The following is a 17,804-nucleotide window of genomic DNA, read 5'->3' as shown; positions in this document are numbered from 1 at the left end:
TTTTTTTTTTCTTTTTTTTTTGGCACGCTGGTATTATAAAGCAGCTGTCCAATATTGGACAGCTGCTTTATAATACCAGCGTGCCAGAAAGACAAATCATAAGGAGAATGAAAGAATATTGTATAAAATCAATTCTGTGAATTCTGCCATTATTTTTAATAATTATTATTATTATTATTATTATTATTATTATTATTATTATTATTCAGCTACATTTCTTGATTCTCGAAAGACTATAAGAAAATGGTAACCTACATTACTGCAACACTGTAATTCAAGGTTCTGTTGCCGACTCGCGGTCATTGGGTACAACTGCCAGATGACGAGGCTAGACAGTTGCGTAGAAGAACGACATAAATGTATGTGTGTATATGTGTGTGTATATATATATATATTATATATATATATATATATATATATATATATATATATATATATATATATATATATTGTGCATATTTATTGATTTGTATTTTTTTTCTTTGTTTAATTCAAAATAAACATGAAGTTTCGTTCCGAGATAATATATTGTCGTTGTGGTGATCAGTTGCTGGATGACGACCTCCAAGTACCTGACCGTCTTCCCCTACAATTGGGTTGAATACCTGGTTGCCGGGACGAGGCTCCTCTGTTGCCAGAGGTTCCATTTACGTCGTTGTCGTTTATTCCTTCATTTCTTTCCATCATTGCTGAGTTTTTTGCTATTTAACCATAGCTGGACCCTACCCCATCAGGATAGGGGGTAACTCATTTACAGCTGAGTAGACTGAGGAAATTATGGTAAAGATCCTTTCCCAAGGAATCAACGCCGAGGAGAGCGGTCACCCATCCAACGACTGACCAGCCCCAATGTTGCTTAACTTGACTTAAGTCTATTGACGACCTAACCCACTCCTCCACGGCGCCACACGCAGAAGAGTGTGATCCTAGAAACGGCACACATAGTAAGAAAAGTGATGGACTCCTAAGGAGGCAGGATGCAACCGGAACCCCACGCTATAAATACCACCCAGTCGAATTGGAGGACTGATGATAGCAGAAAAAAATAAAAAAATAAAATAATATTATTATTATTATTATTATTATTACTGTATTTTTGTATCTTTTCATTTGTAAACTATATCAATGCATGCATATACAATGACACCATATGTACGTGTGTATATATATATATATATATATATATATATATATATATATATATATATATATAATCATCACAATCCCTAATACTATTATTCCATCCCAATGAACTAAATTTTATTCCTTTCATAATCTGGATGACGACGAACCTCTCTGGACGTGTAAGGGAAGGGGGAGGGGGTTGAGGGAGAAGGGGGAGGGCGAGGGGGGAATTTACCACAAGTAGGGGTCACCTTGGAAAGGACAGGCAGCCTGTGAGCTTACCTGGTTCAAGCTCCTTACCTGGCCAAGTTTACCTATTGGGTCGGTTTGAATTTCATGGCAGGCAACTGAACTCACTTGAAATGTATTATAATAATATAATAATAATAATAATAATATATAAAATTTACATACAAATATATATATATATATATATATATATATATATATATATATATATATATATATATATATATATATATATATATATACTACTGTGGATTTCCTCGTCAATAATAATAATAATAATAATAATAATAATAATAATAATAATAATAATAATAATAATAATTTACCTGTAATCTATAAAAATGCAAATGATTGCAACAAGGGAATGCAACATGGGAATAACAACAAAAACAAAAACAGCAACAACAACAACCTATAGAAATCAGTTATATCAAACGAGAAACAGAGAATACTTTCCACCCCCTCCAACTCCCAACCCAACAAAAAAAAAAATTACCTTAGAAACATCCTATTGGAGCCAGCCATACCACACGAGAGAGAGAGAGAGAGAGAGAGAGAGAGAGAGAGAGAGAGAGAGAGAGAGAGAGAGAGAGAGAGAGAGACTTTACATAAAAAAGACCATATAGAAGCCAGCCATACCAGACGAGAAAGGAAGAAAACTGAAAAATATTACGTAAGAAACACAAACAGGACCTGACTGACACGTAAGATGCAGGGCAGCGCCAAAAACTACCCAAGCCGTAAGTCCAGCAGCACCTGTAATTATGTAAGTGCCCAAAAACCCCTCCTCCCCTCCCACCCCCATACCTCCTAGACCTTACTAGATCCCGCTACCACCATCCACCCTCACAGACTCTTAATAGATAGGAGTTTTCTCCCAAGCAATATTGGAGGAATGTCTGGATCTCTGATGCAAGCAGAACTGGTAGGACACCTGTTGTCCGTCTTTTATTTATTTATTTATCTTTTTTTTTCTTTCTTTTTTTTTACCGATAGGAGGCAGGCCAAGACGGGCGCGGGAGCCCACAGTAAGTCAGCCAAGGTTAATGAATTACTGTTTATCAAATAATGGAACACGAATCTGACTTAATTCTGTTTATACGAAGATGGAGAAAGAATCTCGGTGATTTTCTGTAAATGATGGAATGCGATCTTAACGAGTTTTTTTTTTTCATTAAATGATGGCAAAAGAACTATACGAATTTCTGTTTATTAAAAGATGCAAAATACACAAATTTACAAGTGTAAAGGATCAGCTCCACGCAATATTTCTCTATTTCTGATCATCAACATGGAAAAATACAACACTAAACCTAACACAAACTACTAAATGCGGACAAGGATCCTTATAAAAATCGAACCAAGTATTCCTCGGTTCGTGGCCCAACCGTCCACGAAATTTGACTTAAATCAACCATTAACTTCCTGAGATATCTCGTGAACTGCCTGACAAAGGTGAAAACATCGCCTCCTTCCAAGGTAATATTGTCAGTCCGATATGAAAATGTCTTGAATTCCTTCTTTTCAAATTTACATACTCAAAAAATACACACACACACACACACACACATACAGAGAATATTTCTGAAGGGTTAATTATTGACGACTTCCAAATAGAATTAATTTTTTTTTTTTTTATGAAATTACGAGGTAGCGATTATGCAATGGAACTCTAGTATTGACTTCAAGTTTTAAAGTTTCATCCTCAAGAATGTAAGGCAATGCAGCCACAATTCTCAAGAACGGAACTATCTTTCTTCTCTTACCAAGAATGGAATCAGACCTCATATTCATTACCATCAGACACCTCCCCATTCATTACCAAGAAGGGGATCCAATTCCACGTGCTTTCAAAACATTTAATAGGAGTAATAAAGCAATCCTAATTTCTTGACACAGAATAGAATCCAATACCTTTTCAATAATTAAGGACGGGTTCCAATCCCTTGCCCAGAATCAAGAATATAAACTGGTACTTTAGCCTTGACTAAGGACGGGATCAAATTCCATATCCCTTCTCAAGAATATGGGACAATCCTTCAAACCATCATTTAAACATGGGATCCAGTCCTCTGTTCCATTTCAAGAATATGACGACGTCAAAATTCCTTATAAATGGGATCCAATTCTCTGTTCCATTTCAAGATAATGGCGACATCGAAATTCCTTATAAATGGGATCCAATTCTCTGTTCCATTTCAAGAATATGACGACATCAAAATTCCTTATAAATCGTATCCAATTCTCTGTTTCATTTCAAGAATATGACGACATCAAAATTCCTTATAAATGGGATCCAATTCTCTGTTCCATTTCAAGAATATGACGATATCAAAATTCCTTATAAATGGGATCCAATTCTCTGTTTCATTTCAAGAATATGACGACATCAAAATTCCTTATAAATGGGATCCAATTCTCTGTTTCATTTCAAGAATATGACGACATCAAAATTCCTTATAATTGGGATCCAATTCTCTGTTCCATTTCAAGAATATGACGACATCACGATCCCTTATCCCGCAGCGAGATTATAATCCAATCCCTTATCAAAGAAAATGAAAGAGATCCAGGTTCACCGTCCATCATCGAGATTATAAATCCAATCCTTTACAAAATAGAGGATTCGATCTTACATCCACCGCGAGGAATGGAATCCAATCACTAAGGCATCAGTCAGCTACCAGGCTCCAGAGCCGTTAAGGTTGCGAGAACTGGGACGAGAAAATCTCTCTCTCTCTCTCTCTCTCTTTCTACACACACACACACACACACACACACACACACACACACACACACATATATATATATATATATATATATATATATATATATATATATATATATATACTTATCGTGAGTGTGTTTGTTGTGTGTGTTCATGTACACACGTAAAGCCTGGAAGCTTCAATCAACGTATTCCAAACTCATCCTCCGCGAACATTATGTAAGTCTCGCCAAAAACTCACCACTGCTGGAATTGACAGTAATTATAATGTTAGATAATAATGTTAGATAATAATGATAGATAACATCCCTCACACCGTACATTCTAAACGGGATATTCAAGACTCTCGATCTTGGGGATATTGTTCCCAAGGTTAGGAGCGGACGTTTGGATGGGTTTGCACACACACACACACACACACACACACACAAAATTGAAACTAAGAAAAAACTAGATCTACAACTCAAGGAAGGAAAGTAGTCTCGATGATATTCACCCGAATGTACTTTTGAAAAATCAGGAAAAATAAGGAAAAAATCAAATATTCAACAATCTCTCTTTTGGTCTCTGGAGGTTTGGAGTTGAAAAACAGAAAAAATTATAAATTCTAACGACAAATATTTTTTCCTATATCAAATTGCAGTATGTATTTTGCATGAAAAATTAGGACAAAATAAAAAAAAAGAAAAATCGGAATGTTCAACAATATCTTGCTTGGTTTCTCGAGGGTTAAAGTTGAAAAACAGATAAAATCTTAAATTTTGAACAATGACACTGTTTATATATTTAAAATAAACATGTATTTCCCATGAAAAATCAGGCAAATATGAAAAATCGTAACGTTCAACGATCTCGCTTTTGACCTCTCGAGGTTAGGAGTTCAGAAACAGTCAAAAATCAAAATTTTTACCACTAGCATTTTTCTATATATTAAATCGAAGAATGTATTTTCAATGTATACCTTTGGAAAACAATAAAAAAAATTTAATTTTCAGTAACTTCAGTTTCTAATTCTCGAAATTAACTTTTGAAAATTTGAATGAAAAATTTTGAATTTTATGGAACTGAAAGAGGTATTTGTACTTATCACTTCTTCTAATTGCGCAGATTTTTTTTTTTTGGAAACGGGGAAAACAATTAGGACAAAAAGTCGAAAAATTTTTAAGGTTTCTATAATATTTTGCAAAGGGAAGGAAAAATAATTGGCAGAAAAGTCATTCAATAGATGTTAAGAAAAAAATTTGACTTACACTATTCATTGTATCGAAGGAAAACATTCCCCATGTTATTAAACACCAACCGCCTAGAAAAACTTTCAAAGTTTTTTTTGATGCACTAAAAAAAAAAAAAAAAAAAAAAAAAAAAAACTTATCCTGAAATTACCAGTCAGAAAAAAACAAGATGAGACGAAAGTTTGAAGAAAAAAAAAAATTATACTCCCAACGGAAAAATATAAATGCAAAAGAAAAAAAATCCGTAAAATTCATTTTAAAAAAATCAGAAAAAAACAAGATGAGACGAAAGGTTCTCCCAACAGAAATATATAAATGCCAAAAAACAAAACGTAGAACTCATTAAAAAAATCTTGAAACTAAAATTTTCTCCATAATACCAAGAGGTAAAAAACTCTTAAGCCCCCCCCCAACAAAAAAAAAATAAAAAAAAAAACCCCCAGAATTTAGCAAACGAAAGAAACAAAAGACGTTAAACATAAGGTTGCGTAAAGCGTTGTCACCTCATGTAAAGGTTAAATTCCAGACAAGCCACAAAAAGAAAGAAAAAAAAACTCCCTAGGATTCAAAGGCGACTAAACCTCTCTCCTTATTCGACATCCTTCCTTTAAAAGGATCCTCATGGCCGCAGGACCGCTCCTGATGACAGTCACCCACGCATCGCATGAAGTCTTAGAAGGACTTCACTTACAAATAAATGTCTATTTGCTGTTTTGTTGCTTTTTTTGTCTGTGTTTTTCTGATATTTTTTGTTTATTAATTCATCTTCGGGTATGAACATTAAATTAACCAGTAGGAATGCCGAATGATAATAATAATAATAATAATAATAATAATAATAAATAATAACTAATAATAATAATAATAATATAATTAAGGATGGTGGAAGGTATAGTTCATAAGAAGAAGATGGAGAGGAGGAGGAGAAGGAGAAAAGATAGGAAGTAGGTAAAAGATGAGGTCCAGAGAGACCATGAGGAGGAGGATGAGGAGGAGGAGGAGAAGGAAGAGGGAGAGATATAGGAGGAGGAGAAGGAGAAGGATGACACAAGATAGGAAGTAGGTAAAAGATGAGGTCCAGAGAGACCATGAAGAGGAAGGAGGAAGAGGAGGAGGAGGAGAGGGAAAGATGGGGGAGGGGGAGGAGGAGGAGACAAGATAGGAAGTAGGTAAATGATGAGGCCCAGAGAGACCATGAGGAGGAGGAGGAGGAGGAGGTGGTTGCAGTGTCATGATCAGCACAAGACACACACACACACACACACATACATATTGGAACTGCTCAAGGTGAACTGGTGTGTACAGCGGACATGAGCGGAGGCTGCTTCTTCTGCCGTTGCCTTCGCCAGCAACACCGCAGGTCATTATACCAGGTAGAGGCAATGCCGTCCGGGTCATTATAACCCGGGTATATACATACCGAGAATTTAAATATGATGGATATATTGAGGGGTATCACTAAAACTGGGCTATGTGAATCATGAATTTACATATAATGGGTATAATGATGGATATCATAACTCGGGTATGGACCGTCAATTTAAATATGGTGGATACAGGGAGTGTATCATTATAATCGGGGATGTGTCTTTTATTTAAATATAATGGGTATAATGAAGGATGTCATTATAACTAGGGGTTGTATTTCGAATATTTAAATATAATGGATATAGTGAAAGATATTGTAACTGGGGAATGTATCATGAATTTAAATATATATATATATATATATATATATATATATATATATATATATATATATATTTATATATGATGGGTATAATGAAAGATATCATTATAAACTGGGTATATGTATCATAATTTAAATATATATACATAAAGGATATAATGAAGGATATAATTATAACAAGGGTATGTATCATGAATTTAAATATAATGAATACAATAAAGGGTATCATTATAAACGGGGTATGTATCTCGAATTTGAACATAATGGCTATAATGAAGCGATATAATGAAAGGTAAAAGGACCTATGAAGCTGACATAGAATATACGTCCTAGAAAAATATTCAGATACAATGACGGCCGAAGAGAGTAATAACACGGCGGGTCATTATACCAAGTAAAAGCAATGCCGTCCAGGTCATCATAACAGGGGCATACGTATCTTAAATTTCATTATAATGGATATAATGGCAGACGAGTCAATGTAAATGATGCAAATGAAGTTTCCCGGGGCTAAACATTGATATAATGTAAACTGGAGGAAGTAACATCAAGATATTATAATGAAGACCCCACGACACTGACGACAGACATAAATGAATAATTCTCATTCAAGTGACTATAATGAAGAATCCCTGACAATGAAGGTGGTGTCTCTAGAAGTACCGGTCAAAAAAAACAAAAAAAAAACAACAACAACAACAACAACAACAACATTCCTCGAATTGCCCCCGTGTAAACAACATTGGTTGCAAAATTGAAACATCGCGTGTTGGTGCATTGCGTGATAGGGCACTGAGTGGGAAACGGTATTAGCCAATATATTCTTGTCTATATATATAAAAAAGTGAGCTTGTGATTTGAGCGATTGCACCGACACTGAAAGATAAATATTTGCCGGTTGAATAATAAAGCTGTTACAGAAATCTCTGATACTTCTTGAAGCATTTCTCTGGTATTAACTTGAAGATTTCTCCGAAGCAAAGGATCTTAATGCAGAGATAGAAACTGGCTTAGGGATTAATATATTTATACATACATCATACATATAATATATATTGACATATATATATATATATATATATATATATTATATATATATATATATATACACACATATATATATATATATATATATATATATATATATATATATATATATATATATATATTATATCTAATAAAAGGAGCCCATAAAAACGTCAAAAATATAGAAAGTAAGTACTATATTTCAGAGACTGATGTCCTCTATGGGCTCCTCTTATTAGATGGAATTCTGTTGTAACAGAACATTTTTTACCAGTCATATTTACATAATATATATATATATATATATATATATATATATATATATATATATATATATATATATATATATATATATATCAATTGATTCACTAACTATGGAATAGGAAGGAAAAATTCGAGCTCCATTCACAAAGGAAATAATGAAATCTTTTACACATAACTTCGAAGTTCGTGGAAGAAGCTGCTGCCACGCTAATTTGATAAAACTCAATCAGTCATTTCTCGAAGGGATGACTGTTTGTAAGTGTAAGGGAAAACGGAAGTAGGAGGAAAATTCTTGCTGTGATGAACAGTGCGAAGAAACTTTTCATTAAAAGAAGGAATGCAAAAATTGTAAAACTATACAACTTGGACTTGTTTGAAAGGTTAGATTCTTTTCAAGTTTCACATGCACAGAAACAAACTTCAAAAGATTCCAGGGAAATCAAAACTCCGCAAAGGCTGAGCACTTTATCCAACATCTACGGTCTTTATACAGCTTCCAGACTCTCGTAAAACCCAATAATTCGTTGCCATATCATAAGAACCACTTTTGCTCAAATCTGCTCAAAACCTAGCCAACTTTTTTTGCTTGATCCAGCCAACAGACCAAGAAAAAACATAATAAAAAAACATAACCTCTCGCAACTTCGTTGACAAAGGCAAAACTGCTGAGTCAGAGCTAAGAAGTCCCTCGTCCTCTTCCAGTAATTCGACAACAGGGCTATTGAGTCCAGTCACCATAAAAGCATTATCCTTGCCCTTAGTTAAGAAGGCTTTGTTCTTGATGGTGGTATTCTTTTCTTCCTGTTGCTGAGAAAATGTTTTTTTCTAAAAGAGCAGTGACGTAAGCCTAGCCCGAAATTACTGTTTGTTGATTTTGTTGAGAAATTTCTTTAAATTTAAGGCTGACTGAGTCAGCTTTGTTCAGTCGAGTTAGTATTCCTGCTGTTGTTATCAGTTTAGTCAAGAAACTTGATGTACATGAAGCAGCTTCACTGGACAAAACTGATGTTTGCTTTAGTTGCTAAATAAATTGCTTGAAGGACAGGCGAGGTTGGCCTTGCTCAAAAGAGTTGCTGTTATTGTTTTTTCTTATTAAACTGCTAAAACTTCTGGTAAAGCAAGCTTTGCTCAACAGAGCTGCAGTTGCCTCTAATCATTTTCTTGTTAAGAAATTATTTCAATGACTGGTTTATACTAAACCTACCAAGAAAAACCTGTTGTCTTACTCAAGAAACTGTTTGAAGAAAGTTTTCATCATCATATATGCATCTATCCCAAAGGGTTCGTATTGAACAGACGCCTAATTATCACCAATTATCAACAGATAGGTTCGAACGCATAAAAGTCTCATAAACAGCCATTTTCGAAAAATATGTCAACAAGTTCCTGGTTACTACAACCAGATGACCCTTGTGTCCTTGGGCATTACACATCCCAGGTAGCCGATGCAAGTGAAAAGAGGCACTGGAATTTCCAAGAGGTAACAAGAAGGCTACCTATACGAAATGCATGCCCCAGAGGCCATTAGTGGGACGTACCCAATGCCCCTTTCCATCTCAGGCCCGGGGTCACAAGAAATACGAAAAGGAAGTGAAGGGCGGAAGACTTTTTTGATTTTTGAATGAAGGAATGTTCTTAGTACGGAAACATAAGGGAATGGGGAAAACTTCAATGCTTTTTATGCTTTTTTTTTAACCAGTATTTTCCTCTTCTCGTCACCTTGCTCAGGTTGTACTCAATTTTAACTAATTTCTACGTTCGTTCAGTCTCTTCATCAGATGTTTACACTACAAATTAATGCTCAGAAAAAAATTAAGAGAAGAGCGTTCTGTCAGACAGCAAGCTTCCACTAATATTGGGCAATGAACCCAGAAGGACCCATCTCTACTAAGTTTACAATACTATACCTGCCAAAATCTAATAAAATGTTGCCAACAACGAGGCCAGCCTTTGGCAAAAGTCTCGTCAAAATCCACTCATACTCTTAAGCACAATCCTTCTAAAAACCATACAAACAAACAAACAAACAGAAGATACCGATCGAACCAACGACATAACGTCCTTGTAGAAGGAAATAACAGCGGAGGAGCTAACCCACCCCCTACCAAAAAAAGAAAAAAAAAAGAATGAAATATAAGGTGAAGGGGAACGAGTGTCCCCGCCCAGGTAACGTGCTTAATAAACTCAGACCACGCACACACACACTTAAGAAAGGATAAAATGAACTAAAATGAAACAAAGGTTAAACGAAATGTAAGATAATAGGAATTCTCACTCGCTGAGGAAATGAATATCACATTTATTCGTTCGTATTTCCGAAATATACGAAAAAAGAAAGCAAGAGACTGAATATAAAGCCTGGAAGATCTTATAGTAATATTCGTCCACTGTATTACCTAACGGAATTTCATCCTTTAACATTAAAATGAAATAAGTTGGAAAAAAACGCGTTGAGTCAAATGAAAAATAATAGAATTCTCACTCGCTGAGGCAATGAATATCACATTAATTCTTATTTCCGAAATATAGAAAGAAGGCGATGCTGAGAATATAAATTCTCGAAGATCTTACATTTCACATTCGTCTACTGTTTCAGCTAAAAGGCATCAGAACCTCTAACAGAGGGTAAGTGCATAACTGCTCGTAATCTAACACAGACAGAATCAGATCCCATTCTGAAGTCTTCGAAACAACGAAGCCATGAAACCGATACAGACATTCATGCATCAACACAAAACGAAGCAGGGAATAGGAGAGAGAAAACGGAGAATTGTTTTGTGTTAGTGTGTTAACAGCAAGGGAAAAACCACCATAAGTCTTCAGCGCTAAATAAAAAAAAAAAAAAAAAAAAAAAAAAAAAAAAAAAAAAGAGCGCCAACAAATATTGCAGGCGCTATGTGACCTTTCGCCATTCACGCCAACAGAAATTCTGTAATGTGCTTCTGCTGAAGCTTCATAATTGCTGCCACGTTATTTTTCTCTTTGGAGAAACTCAGACATATTAGAAAATACCAGATAATGGACGGTGATAATTATGTAACAAACACACGCATACATATACATATATACGTATGTATGTAGAATCTACTATAGTAGATGCACATCAACCGTACATATGATGTCTAGGCCAGTCCCTTACGACGCTCCTGATTGGCTGTCGATAAGCCAATTACAGGGCTGGAAACTCTCTCGAGAGAGTTTACATAGGCAGGATGTATGTTCCACCTCTCCTGAGGGATACGTCTTTCAAAGGTATCCCTCAGGAGAGGTGGAACATACATCCTGCCTGTGTGAACTCTCAAGAGAGACTGAGTTTCCAGCTTCTGATTGGCTTATCAACAGCCAATCAGGAGCGTCGTAAGGGACTGACCTAGACCTCAAATGCACGGTTGATGTGAATCTACTAAGGTCATTTTTACCGGATACATATGTAAATGCATTAGCCACGATGCCCTCTTAACTTCTTTGCTCTTTTTTTTCTTGAAATTGGATCTCGAGGCTTTGCAGTGACAAGCGTATTCCAAAAAAGAGCAAAGAAGTTAAGATGGCATTGTGGTTATTATATATATATATATATATATATATATATATATATATATATATATATATATATATATATACATATATAATATATATATATATATATATATATATATATATATATATATATATATATATATATATATAAATTAATCACCCATGATTCACTTTCGGTGATATTACCGAGGTAGCCAGCACTGGATATTAAACGACATATGTAGCTTAATGTTGTATAAATAAAGTGTCACGGCGATGTGATAAAAAAAATAATAAAAATAATATATATATATATATATAATATATATATATATATATATATATATATATAAATATGTATTAATCAGACTAACAATCTTATGCATATGAAGGCTTCCCAAAGTGACTACAAACATAACTATTTGAAAAATGCCTCCCCTACAGGAGCCCCCAGGCTTTGGAAGGCGGGAAAAAATTGCTCCTTTTAGGGAGCTACGCCCCCTGACAGTGATGGAGGAGGATTGTGCCTTGAAATACACGATAGGGGGACTCTCTCTCTCTCTCTCTCTCATTACTCGATAGGGGGATTCAGTTCTGCCATGAAATATTCGATAGGGAGGCTCTCTCTCTCTCTCTCTCTCTCTCTCTTCTCTCTCTCTCTCTCTCTCTCTCTCTCTCTCTTGAAGTACACGATAAGGGGATTCAGCCTTCCTTTACCCTCTCTCTCTCTCTCTCTCTCTCTCTCTCTCTCTCTCTCTCTCTCTCTCTCTTACAAATCTGGGATTCTTCATAAATATCAATTAGTCTCATGAAAATAAAATAAAAATACTGTATAAAGACCTATTAACTCAACGCATTAATTCAAAACCAAAAATGTCATATATAGTATACATGGGTCTATGCACAACACGATATTTTCATTAAGCAAATTAGAACACAATGAACTCTCAAAATACTTTACAATCCTCTTTTTGCTTCGATTCTGAAATCTGTAAATACAATAATCTTACTATAGTAGATTCACATCAACCGTGCATTTGACGTCTAGGCCAGTCCCTTACGACGCTCCTGATTGGCTGATGATAAGCCAATCAGAAGGCTCGAAACTCCAGCCCTGTGATTGGCTTATCAACAGCCAATCAGGAGCGTCGAGGAGAGGTGGAACATACATCCTGCCTATGTGAACTCTTACCAACAGCCAATCAGGAGCGTCGTAAAGGACTGGCCAAGACATCGGTTGCACAGTTGATGTGAATCTACTATAGCTACTTTTTGCTGCAATATACGATGTACGTAAATGGTTAGAAGAAACGGCTGTGTTCATGGTTAATCAAGCCTAGTACTCTTTGTAATAATATGCTAAAAGCTGCGATAGTTTCTGCTTCCAGCTGAATACTTAATAAGGCGCTGTGGTCACCTGAAGGCTTTGCAATGCAATGCGTTGTTCATTGCGTCAGTGGAGGACACACTTTACTGCCTTGGCCCAGGGCTGTTTTACTTTAGCAAATGGCCATGAATAGAAGGTATTATTATTATTATTATTATGATTACACTAAAGTAAGCTAGGTGTGGCGTAAAGAAACCACGTAACCTAGCTATAACGAATGAAAAGAGAATATTTAGCACACTAGGGAATAACATGAGATCTGCCAATTGGAAGAAATTTAGCAAAAATAGTCAGGCAGGACTATACTTAAATTGAAGAAGAATAACAACAAGGAGGAGGAGGAGGAGGAGGAGAATAAGTAAGAATCAAATCGTAGCGATAACGTGCACGAAGTATAAACGCGGTCGCTGAGACGGAAGGTGAACAAGTGGGAGGAGGAGGAGAAGGAGGAAGAGGAGGAGGAGGAGGAGAAGGAGGGAAAAAAGAAAATAGGAAAAAAAAGGTGGAAAAATAAAAGATCCAAAGCCAGTTCCGGAAAGCACAACATCGCCACTGCAAGGTCAATCACAGGACATACAAAAGCAAGCAAAGTATCTCAAAGGCGGTAAACTATATTTTTTGCTTTTACGCAACGCGCACGTTTTTCGAGGGAGAGGGGAGGGTAGGGAGGGAGGGAAGGGGAGGGGATAGATGAGAGAGGGAGAGGTGGAGGGGGAAGGGGAGGGGAGGGGATGAGTAGGAAGGGGAAGGGGGAAGGGGGTAGAGGGAAAGATTAGAGAGGGGTGGAGGGGGAAGACAGGTTTTATATGCGGTCACACCGCCACCGCCGCCGCGTTGGGGGGAACAGTTCCTCCACGCGCTTGAAGAACAACCCCCCTTCCCCATAACCCCTTACCCTACAATCCCCCACCCTCCCCCTTCCCCCTACAAACCCCCACATCACCCATCCCTCTTCCACAAATGTACTGCATGCTGTGTGAAATGAGACTTAAGGTTAGTTGCTGTGTATCTCTTCACGAACATCTCTCCCCTCCCCCTCAATAAAAAAAACCCTCCTCCTCTCCCCCTTCCCCTCAAACCACTTCCTCCTTTTTCCTCTCCATCTGTTCCCTCTGAACTCTTCCTTTTTGATGGTATCCAACTCCTTCAACATTATCCTACTATCTTATTCCTTTTATTTATTGTTAATTCCCTTATCTTATTTCCTTTATTTACTGCCAATTCCCTTCCCTTTTTCTCCTTATTTATTGTCAATTCCTTCAGGAAAGGAATAAAGAGGCCTGGTATGGATCTCCGGACACTATACAACCAACCGCAAGTCGCATAGTCAAGAATTTAAGAGTCAGTGAACTGATAAATATATAATAATTATAATAATAATTTTCTCTCTACTTCCCCCCGGGGAAATGGCTCTTCTCCCTTTACGCTAAGGGAAATTGCTCCGCGTTCCACGTCAACGAGTGGGATAAAAACGGGCCTTCAGTTAATGTATGAATCATTCATAATGGATTTGAAGTCACTCAGTCTTTTTTGTTAGTTTGTTTTATGTTTGTGTCTGTCGTCTATATCTTATTTACATAATATTATTACTCTCTCTCTCTCTCTCTCTCTCCTCTTCTCTCTCTCTCTCTCTCTTCTATAATATATATAATTATATATATATATTATATATATATATATATATAATTATATTATAATATATATATATATATATCTCTCTTCTCTCTCTCTCTCTCTCTCTCTCTCTCTCTCTCTCTCCTCTCTATATATATATATATATATATATATATATATACTATACATACATACATACATGCATCCATGCATTAAACAGCTGTATTACTAATATCCCAAAAGCAATCACTCAAGCACAACCCTGTAAGAGAGATTCAAGTTTCTTGACGCTGGCCAAGAGGCCAATGGCAAATCTAACACAACCATCTCAAGCATAAAAAAAAGCAATAAATAAAAAAAAAATAAAAAAAAAAAACCTCACCCCGACCAATCAGGAACGATCGGCCATGAGACAGGAAAAACAACCGGCCAATCAGGGGCAGGAGAATTTTGTATCCAGGCGCCTCGCGACCAATCACGCGCCCTGACCTATTTCCAGCGGGCAGTTGTTTAAACGCGGGATCTTTGGCGGCCAAGGATAAGGCCAGCTCTGGCGCGCGCACAAGCGCACGCAACAGCAGCAACAAGACGTGTTGCTTGAATCGGAGATATCTGTCTTGTACACAGATACGCTAGATCATGTACGTCTTGTGTCTGTATAGATACTGGACGTGGATAGAAGACTTTATTAAGATTTTTGCCCTCGGTGACGTAATGTTGAGGTTATAAAAAAAAATTTATTCAGACGTATCTTACATGTATCATACGTACGTACATACGGATAAAGAAGTATACATTAGAGCGGATATCAATGTATACATATTCTTCCATGATCACATGATACATACATACATAAAAACATCAGCGTAAAACATAAATAAATATGTATAACCTAATACAAAAACAAGAGTACAAAAATGTATACATACATATTAAATTAATAACTCTTCATACATACAAACACGTTTTTCCAATAAACATACACTTACTCCAACCTCCCAAATATAGACGTACACTCCTCTATCCAATATATAGAAAAGCATGTCCCAGCCAATAAATAAATTAAATACATACATCCTAATCCTATTAAAATGAACGTGTATATACAATGTTTATTCATACGAACACCAAACCAGATATACTTAAGACTTTATACTATTTTTCTTGAAGTATCTGAATACCTCACTGGCTTATCTCTTACTTAAAAACTTAAGAACTTAAGAATCTATTCATCAAAGAAAACTTATCACAAAGTTTCCCATTTTCAAAGATTCGACGCATGTGAGTTTTTTTTTCGGTATGCAAATTTGCTATTGAATCTTTTTGTTAAAGGATGAATAAGGTATTCACAGGATGAATGAATGAAGTAGCACTATACGCAAGGGACGATTAATGAATGGAATGTAAATCAATTGTTTTATAAAGTCGATGTAATACAAAGGGAAGTGAGGTTATTATTATTATTATTATTTTATTTTTGAGTGGTCGTTATTTTGTGGAAATGAAATTTGAATTTTATGCTGTTCACGGCTTTATTTAAGCTTTAAATAAAATAAACGATTAAAATATATTTTAATTGTCGTCTGGTTTAACTAGTTTAAATGTGAAATTGTTAGCTTTCTGGCCTTATTTGTAATTGACTGTTATTTACATAAGAATAAATTTTGCATTAAAATCTCGTTCCATAATGCAACTGGACTGCTCTGTCAATTGGTCACCTGGGTCGGTGACTATCATAGGTGCTACGCCAGCTTATAGTATTCTATAAATCAATCAGTCAATAAAATAAAACAAAAATCCGTATCTGAAAACAACAAAACCTTATTTTTTAAAATTTATCTCATTTTCTTTTAATTTTAAGGGTCAAATTCTGTCCAGTGGTTTAAAAAAAATAATACCGATGGTTTTCGACATTAATAAAAGGTAAGAGTGTGGTTGATTGCCAGGTTTCATTAATGTTCAGCGTTTAAAAACCTGTCCTCGTTACAAACAATTTTATTTTCATCTCTCTCTCTCTCTCTCTCTCTCTCTCTTTTTTCCAAGAATATTCTCATGACAAAAAGTGTTACAATTTTAAAGAATGTGCTCTCCCTCTTCAAACAATTTACCTTAATCCGAAAAGGCTCTCTCTCTCTCTCTCTCTCTCTCTCTCTCTCTCTCTCTCTCTCTTTAAACAAAATAATCATCAAAATTAGATCTCTAAATAGGAAAGTCATCTTGCAATTCATTAATATCGGGGATAACCAGACCAGTGCCTTAAAAAAAAAGAAGAAAAAAAAAGAGAAAACTGTACCACGTAAGTCTCTTCACAAAATGAATTCCAATTTCCGACGCAGTTTATTGCCAATATAATGTCCCCCCGCCCCCCGCCAGTTCCGTTGCACAAAGGAGCACTTCCCACCCCAACCCACATCTCTCCCCCTCTCCCTCCTCATCCTCCTCCTTCTCCCCTATCTCATCCCAGCTAAAAAAAAAAAAAAAAAAAAAAAAAAAAAAAAAAAAACAATTCGCATGGCAATATTCCCCGCTGCAATTGTTTAGCCAAAGACTCCTTGTGATGTGTCTCTTGCAAATATGAGATGTGCCTGATTCTGCCGAGGAAAGGGATGTAGCAGAACAGGCGTCCTCCATTACCTCGCTGGCTACCTAGAGAGTCATTCCTCGCCAAGGACAGGATTTATGAGAGCCCGGAGGAAGGATCCTGCTTCCTATGTACCTGAGGTGCCTAATAGGTATAGTAAGTCGGTAAGTACCGGCTTCTTCTGGTACTTGGCGTCGAAGGATATCAGCGGCACGGAAAAGAAAAGCCAGCCTTTGGAATTCCTTTCCTAATTCTGTGTTTCCTGGTGCCAAATAGGATTAAGCCAAGCTCTATTACCTTTCTAACTTTTAGTCCTTTTCCCCCCAATCTTGCCTGGGCTAGATAAGTGCATTCGATTGCCCATCCCATCGGCCTCATTCGTTTAAAAAGTA

This window comes from Macrobrachium nipponense, chromosome 43 (assembly GCF_015104395.2).
Source record: "Macrobrachium nipponense isolate FS-2020 chromosome 43, ASM1510439v2, whole genome shotgun sequence".
Lineage (NCBI taxonomy): Eukaryota > Metazoa > Arthropoda > Malacostraca > Decapoda > Palaemonidae > Macrobrachium > Macrobrachium nipponense.
The sequence above is the reverse complement of the archived record's forward strand: the minus strand, read 5'-3'. Positions refer to the sequence as shown.